Raw genomic sequence first — 7,895 nt, 5'->3', positions numbered from 1 at the left:
TATTTATTTATATACATACTTATATATATGAATACATATTTATTTTTATATAGTATAGTATAAATTATAAAAGCAAAAGAATTGTTATAAATAAGCAAAATAAAACACTCCCCGACGGGGAATCGAACCCCGGTCTCCCGCGTGACAGGCGGGGATACTAACCACTATACTATCGAGGAGAACACGTGGAGGTGACTATCTAACGTGGTACCACATAAGCAAGCAATATGTGTATACATACTATATATATATATATATATATATATATATATATATATATATATATATATATATAATGTATATAAATATATATTTATTTATTTATTTAATTTCAGTAATTCATTAATAATTTCAAGTAATTAATAGTTTTTTAGACCTTTTAAACAACTATGGATGTATATATGTGTTAGGCGAATTTTTTCAGCTACTCTGGACACAAGCTATAGTTATCAACTGTTGCAATGAGTCCTTATATTTGTGTTTCTTTTAACAACGATAATAAACAAGATTTTATTATTCACGACCCACTGTGTTCGATTTTTTATTTCTTTTATCGACTAAATTACGATAACCCAATGTATTCTGGTTTTAGCGACTCGTTTAGCTCTGAGGTGTCCCATACTCTCAAAAAGTTAATTTCATTATATATGTATTATATATGTAAGTTAATTTCATTATATATGTATATATACATATACATGTATATATGTATACGTACATGTATAATATATGTGTACATGTGTGAAAAAGGAATAAACCGACAAGATTTTGCTGCTTTGCGCTATTCTGATACATAAAGGAGAGAGACGACATGGTAAGATCTCGCAAGTTATTGTTCGATTGTGGCGACTGGCCGTCGTCGAGTAAAAAGGAAAGCCCTCTGATAGAGAAACAGCACGGGCGTGACGCACAGGCACGTGAAGAGTGACCGTCATTTTAAATTACGACATGCATGCGATCATTATCCTCAGTCCCACGAGATTTGCATCGATCAGTGTCTGCCCTTCGAGGAAACGAGGACGAAACGAGTGTCCATTCGATCTCCGATCCCTCGCCTTCTCGCTTCTTCGCCTCGTAAGAAGATCCACGCCACCAGGCCGAGTAAACGTCTCGAAGACAACGGTGTCGTTTTCGCGCTTGACTCTGTGACACGACCGTCGTTAACACGCGCGTACAATCGGGAGATATGCCGCGCGACCGAAAGAACTGCCTTATTGCGGTGACCCGCAGCGTTAACCTCGTTACGATCGAGAGGTCAAGCGACGACTTCGCGCCAGATGACACGAACGGCCGCGAGAGATCGCGCCGTGAAAAGAACGAAAGCCCACGTGGTATCTCCCTGGCTGCTGGCACCGAGGCGAGGAAAGCGTCGCCTAACGACCCTCGAACTCGCGCGGTCGTAATGAGCACAAAGACTGAGCCGATTGATCGTGTTGGTGCGCGTCGCCTTTTCACCGACGGTGTCGTGCCGTCATGCGACCGCGGTAATTAAATGCGAGCGACACCAAACGCCAGGAGTGCGCCTCTCACACGCGCGCACACTGTACGGACTCTCGACTCGCTCTGTCGAGAGGCGCGGGGAGAACTATTTGTTCGCGGCGGGACGTAACACGCGAAACGCGTGAGCGGTTTCATCGACGAGGAGGTGAGAATTCGAGGACGAAGTTTGTCGGTGAATCGAATTTGCGGCCGTCGTTAGCGCCCCCTTCTCTCAAGCCGCGTCCTAGCTTCGCTTCAGGAGAGCCAAATATATGTACACATATCCGACAGAAGCGATACATCGCGCTTCGCATAGCGGATGAATCTTGCGTAGACGGGAGAATCGCGCTGCGATTCGAAATTTCAAGACGTCGGGAATATCGTGGTTGCGGAAAAGAGAAAGTTTTAACGAAAAGAGACAACCTGCATTCCGGTTGGAATGCACAAATTTGTCCCGAAATTTGTTATCCTACTACGGTACTAATTGGGAATTTCGTTCTTATCCCAAACATGGGATCCTCTGTCTGGAAGCAAAACAGAAATACGATAGGAATTCGCATTCCTTTTTAGTCGATAACATCGATATCTATAGACCTATAAAGATAGATCATGCATTCCCATTTAAGAGCCAGAGTCAGTATCAGTAACAGGAAGATCAGATAGAATTAGAAATTTTCCTTGTCTGATTATTTAGTTGATTTGGGAGAACAAAGGAGGAGAAGTGATCTCTTCATAGTCGATGCGTTCTTTTCATATAGAATAAACAATTGCTGTAGGAGGGATGAAGACAGCATTAGTAAGAGAGGACAATAGAAAGTAAGATGATTTCCTTGTCTCTTTGTCTAGTTGGTATAGAGAACAAAAGAAGAGAAACGACGTAGTCAATGCGTCCTCTTTTTCTTTCATTACGTTTCACTATCTCTTTTGTTTCTCTTTACGTGGCGGATGCGTTCTCTTTATAGACATAGAATAAACAGTGCATTATTGTAGAAGAGATAAAGTCCGCATTAGTAAGAGAGAACAATAGAAAGTAAGATGATTTTTTTGGTAGATTTATCTAGTTAGTAAGGAGAAGAAAAACGATCACCTGATCAATGCATCCTCTCTTTTTTTTCATTGTGTTTCACTTTCTCCTTTGTTTCTCCTACGTCATCCCTTTCTAGAGTATGAAAGAATATGAATAAGAAAGCACTTGATTTAATGTATATATCTTCAATTCTGTCTCATCAGCCGTCTCATAAGAATATACAGTCCATTCTATAAATCTAGAGTCCTCTTTTCCTTTCACTATGATTTATTCTCTCTTTTGTTTCCTCTACATTGCACCTTCCTATAGTACTGCGTGAAAAACAAAGTACCGTACTCGACATATCTCTGGGAGTAAATATTATTTGGATATATTTTATACTTAATATTTAGGTTATTTTTCATATCTTATATTACGCCATTTTTATTCCTGACTCATAATTCCTAATTTGCGGTGCATTAGTCTATTATGTTTTCCTTTGTTTTGAATAAAATAATTCCATTTTCCTAAATTAGGTTGCTTGATATTTACTGCTATTCTTAACATACTCTATTATGCGCAAGGCCTTATCTTCAGCCGCCTCATAAGAATGCACAATCTATCTCTATAAGTTTGTAATGATATCAAACAGGAAATTCCATTTTTATATCAACTATCGTACCCCTTCCTTTTTCTCGATAAGTCAACAAATCAAAGGATAAAATATTTTTAAAACACATTTTGAACATTTTACTATATAATGAAATTATTTGGAAAGTCTCATGTGTGTTCAATTCTCCAGTATAAAATTAAGATCAGAAAAAGCGTTGGAAAAACTTTGGATTTTCCATTTAAAAAATCACATGTTCGAAACATTAATCAGAACCCATAATTATTTCGGGGAATTGTGCCGGAATGGGTCCTAATTATAAAGATCCCAAGAAATCCCTAATGCGGAGAGTTTCCGATCTGCGAAAGGCGTCGTCCGTTATTCGCGGATTCGAAGTACACGCCGCGACGAGATACGACGGGACGCGCACTTCCTCCCGCGCGTCTATTTTATCCGACTTTCCCGAGACTTTCGGACGACATGAGGAAATTGCACCGCGAGCCGAATACACGGCAGGCGACTTCTCCCCCTGCCGCCATCGCTAAAATTTCCTCGCGAGCAAGCGAGGCAGCCGAAGCACGACAGAACTCACCGGTAAGCTCGTCGTAACAATAGCTATTAAGTACTTTGTTTGCATTGAGAAATTCGCTTCGAGCGCTTCATTCTCATCCGACTAGACAAGCCCTTAAAGACTCTCAAGGCGATTCTCGTAGCGATCCGCGTAGCTTTGTTCCATCGCATTACATTTCCACGTTGCGATATTCTAATTTCTCACTCGACGCTATCGCGCTGAGACTACCTCCTGGCATCCGACAGTTTCGCGCGCGCGCGAAAGAGAGGGAGAGAGAGGAATCCGCAGATCTGCGAGAAGTATACGAGAATAAAGAAGAAGGGGGATCGCGAAAACGGCACTTTTTCGGCGTGCAACCCTGCATAATGCATCGCGGTTCGGCTCAGCGCACGTACGGCTACACCCACGATACGAGATAGACACGCGAGATATACTCGCGACAGCGAGTAGATCGACGTGATCCGCGCCGGGGGATCGCGTCGACTTAATTCCGCGATTCTCGCGAAATACACGGACGCACGAAATGTCCGCGTGTGATCGATCGGTGCATTAGCGCGACGACTATCCGCAGCAACACGCGTGTCCGCGCGTAACAGGGAATAATTTATTTCAATTTCCTCACGTCAATATCGATGCGCGCGCGGGGCGAAAGCGCGTTCGTGATGCAGAATAACGAGACCGCTGACCCGGGGAAAAAGAAAAATCGATACGCGCGCCGCCGGGAACGCCGGGATTAAGGCAATGACGGAAACGTAATTTTCATGGAACCCTGACGTCTGTGTAACGCGATCTCCGTTAAAATTTATTAACACGCTGTCGCGCTTCCCTCCCCCGAACCTCGTCATCCCCGTGTCGTCATTATCGCGGATCGTCCCGAACATATTCGCGAACGGATGAGCGAGAGAGAGAGAGAGAGAGAAAGAGAACAAGGCAAAAAAGGACGAGTTGTTGAACATTTCGCGAGCGCTCGCGGGAAAAAAGATGGTCATCGCTGTCACACGTGCGCGATGTCCCAAGAACGCACCCATCGAGTCTGAAATGTGCAACAGGGACGAGAATGCGCGCATCTGTTGCCGGAACAGTAATTGCAGCCGCGAGCTGTATAAGTACGGCGATGGACGCACGTGTGTGGCGAATTGCACGTGAACTCTGCACACTCTCACCCTCGTGTGTGCGAGTGTATGCAAGGCCCAGCGCGACGATGGTACGTCTAGGTCTCAGAGGTGCACAACGCACGAAAAAGAGGCGAGACACCAATCGCGGACGCGTCCCGAGACACTCGGAAACGAGTTCGAAGGTATGAGTCGCGCGACGTTCGTCGCGGACTGAATCGGCAGCAGACTGCGCGATTTTCTCGCGATAGCGGTTTAAACTTAGATTTGAATTTAAACTCTATCCTAACGATGTGTTCGATTGTGTGATTAAACTTAGATCTAAGTTTAAACTACTATCGAAAAATCGTTCCCGCGCGAGAGATATATTTAAACTGGAATTCAGACTTGAAACTGAATTTAAACTACTACTGAAAAATCGGCCCTGATGCGCTTAAATGGAGTTTAGACTTGAAACTAAGTTTAAACTACCGTTGAAAAATCAACCCGGACGTGTTTAAGCAGCTCAAACTTAAATCCACCTTTAAACTGTCATTGATTGTTCAATAGTAGTTTATACCATCGAAAAATCGGTCCTGATGTGTTTAAATGGAGTTGAGTCTAAGCTGCTTTGAAAAACCCTGTCCAGCCAAACTTACATAGTTGCATGTACACGATGAAACTGACCAATCACGTGTCTGATATAAAAGACATGCTTTTACCGCATGCATTATGATTAATTGATTGATCTCCTCACGCATGTGCAATATGTGATCATGCAAATTCGTCTGGATACGCCTCAAGAGCTTCAGTTGTCAGGTTTTCACAAAATTTCACGCGGATGCGCATCGAAGATACGTCGCGTCCCGATCGCGCGTTCCGTTCTTTGGCGAATTTGCGCTCGCCAGTGTGTGAGGAAGATCATCGGCCCCGTCGCGAATTTACAGCTTTACATCGGAGTTGTGCACCCCTGGCCTAGGCGAACGGTACGAGAAAGACCCTCGCCCTCGAACGGCGAGCCGCGCGGTAATTACGTAGGGGAGACGCGCTCTATTGTTCTACGTTAGTTCTGTAGCAGGTAATGGGTACTTATATGCCGGTAGCTTCCGCGACGCGCGCGAGGGCTTTACGTCGTTGCGGGAATTCTAAGCGAGTCCTCTCTCTGCTGCAGCAGTCGATATTATTGCACGGCAATCGCGTAGCCGTCGCCAATATTTCAGTGGTAATTCAGCGCGCAACGCCGCGATGTCGATTACCCCGTCGATGCTCCGTGCGAGTCGGATAGGTTCGGAATATTTCTCATCGATTTCACCCGCGCCTAACGAAAGAAGTTACCCGGAATGAGACGAGTATCGTCGCTCGCGTCTGCACACGGATGCCTTGCCATTTGATATACAGAGAGAACGATTTATTGAATCACATGAATGTTTCTTTGGAATAGTCCAAACAAATTATTTGGTTGACACAACGAAAATATTTCTTTCGAACTAGGCCGCAAATAAATATTTTTCTTGCGTCAAACCAAATTTTGTTTGATCAATCAGAAAATTCGTTTGGACTATTCCAAAGAACTGTTTATTTGGTTCAACCAAATCATTCTCTCTGTAGAACGCCGGTTACTAAATATTTTCCACTAGCAGCCTCCGTTTTCAGCTATATTGAGAGAAAAGACTGATAACAAACTGCATTTAGTTACAGAAATTCATTGAATCCTTAGTAACTAATACTAAATATGATAATTACCAAATATTTAATAGATCGGGAGTATGACGTAATTGCATTCACAATAACATCAATTAAATAATTTAGTAATAGTTACTTAATGTTAAATATTTAATATGAAATATATTACAATTATGAATAGATATTTGATAATTGTTATGAAATCGTTATATCCCATATAATAAAAAATTCAGTAGGTACGAGTTCTATTTTGTTACCAGTGTAAGTATGTTTTGTTGCAGCACAACGAAAAATTCATTCATTTGCAGCTATTACATCGTTTCAATATCTATTATTACAGATAGTTGGTTGAACCTATCAAAAATTTTGTAACTATTACAAAATCGCTTATTTTGCTCAACTATTCAATAAGTTTTATTTACCAAATATATTCTGAAAGCAAATAAATTTTACTTCTGTCAAATAAATAATTTATTTTGCAGAACTAAATTAATTAATAAGTATTGCCATAGCTTTGGCCCGCTATATTTACGTCTATCATTTAGTAATAGTAATCAAATTTTGATAATATTTACTAAATTCTTCTCTCAGTGTACGCGTTTCTTGTGACTGTTGATCAATCGAGCAATCGGGAAGGTGTTTCCATAGCAAGAGGGCTGATTCTGATAGCTTTATGTTTTGTGTACGTCAGTAAAGTTAAGAATTATTCGTACATGAGCAATCAGCAAAAGAATAATAAGGATGTTACGGTCGAGAGCGCAGCAAATTCATTCTTCAATTTCGAATGAAAATATTCATTTAGCAATTCAGAATAGAAAATGTGCTTTTTATAAGTGAAATATCATTCAGAGCGTGAAAAATCATTCGAATGATTCAGTTATTATCCTGCTTTTCAAGTGAAGTTTTACTCCAAGAAATTTGGAGAGCAAGAAGGGTAAATATAAGAGAAGAGAGAATTAATACAATATAAAGTATTAATATAGATAATTCGTTAATAACTACTAATGGCTGGCATTTGAGTGAGTAATTTTATTGAAACATAAAGCTATCAGCTTCTGCTGTCACAAAAAATGTCACTTCTGCTTTCAGCATATGTCCGTTCTTTTGATTACTCAACAGTCATAAGAAACACGTAGCTAAAAACAGATACATCTGGTCGAAGTTTTTTAATAATTATCGGTCTATCTCGACAATGGTAAGTCATCCGCGAAACTGAACGTACATTCGTTTGAAGATCGGTTTGAACACGAAGTTTGCTTTGACTCACTGTGAAACGCAGCCGACGTTCACTTTCTGAAAGCGAATCAGTACAAATATTTCTGATTGAATCAGTTAGAAGAATATTTCACCCGATAATCAGTGAATATTCACTGATTTTCAGCGGAAACACTCTTACTTTACTGATCCATCGCATTGATTTTAATCAGAAAGATTTCTCTGCAAAATTTGTAGCAC

At 41.2% G+C, this 7,895-nt stretch overlaps 1 protein-coding gene and 1 non-coding gene across 4 annotated transcripts in view; both read right to left on the bottom strand.

The window, feature by feature from the left end:
* Positions 1-7,895, bottom strand: part of LOC116844068 (zinc finger SWIM domain-containing protein 8) — a 125,654-nt gene that overhangs the window by 98,502 nt on the left and 19,257 nt on the right. The gene's annotated exons all lie outside the window — the stretch shown is intronic.
* Trnad-guc lies at positions 108-179 on the bottom strand. The gene has a single exon. It is a non-coding gene; the product is annotated as a tRNA-Asp (tRNA).

This window comes from Odontomachus brunneus, unplaced genomic scaffold (assembly GCF_010583005.1).
Source record: "Odontomachus brunneus isolate Ranch 3 - 2012 unplaced genomic scaffold, Obru_v1 Obru_scaffold_039, whole genome shotgun sequence".
NCBI classification, from domain to species: Eukaryota; Metazoa; Arthropoda; class Insecta; order Hymenoptera; family Formicidae; genus Odontomachus; species Odontomachus brunneus.
Note: the sequence above shows the minus strand (reverse complement) of the source record. Positions and strands in the feature narration are given on the sequence as shown.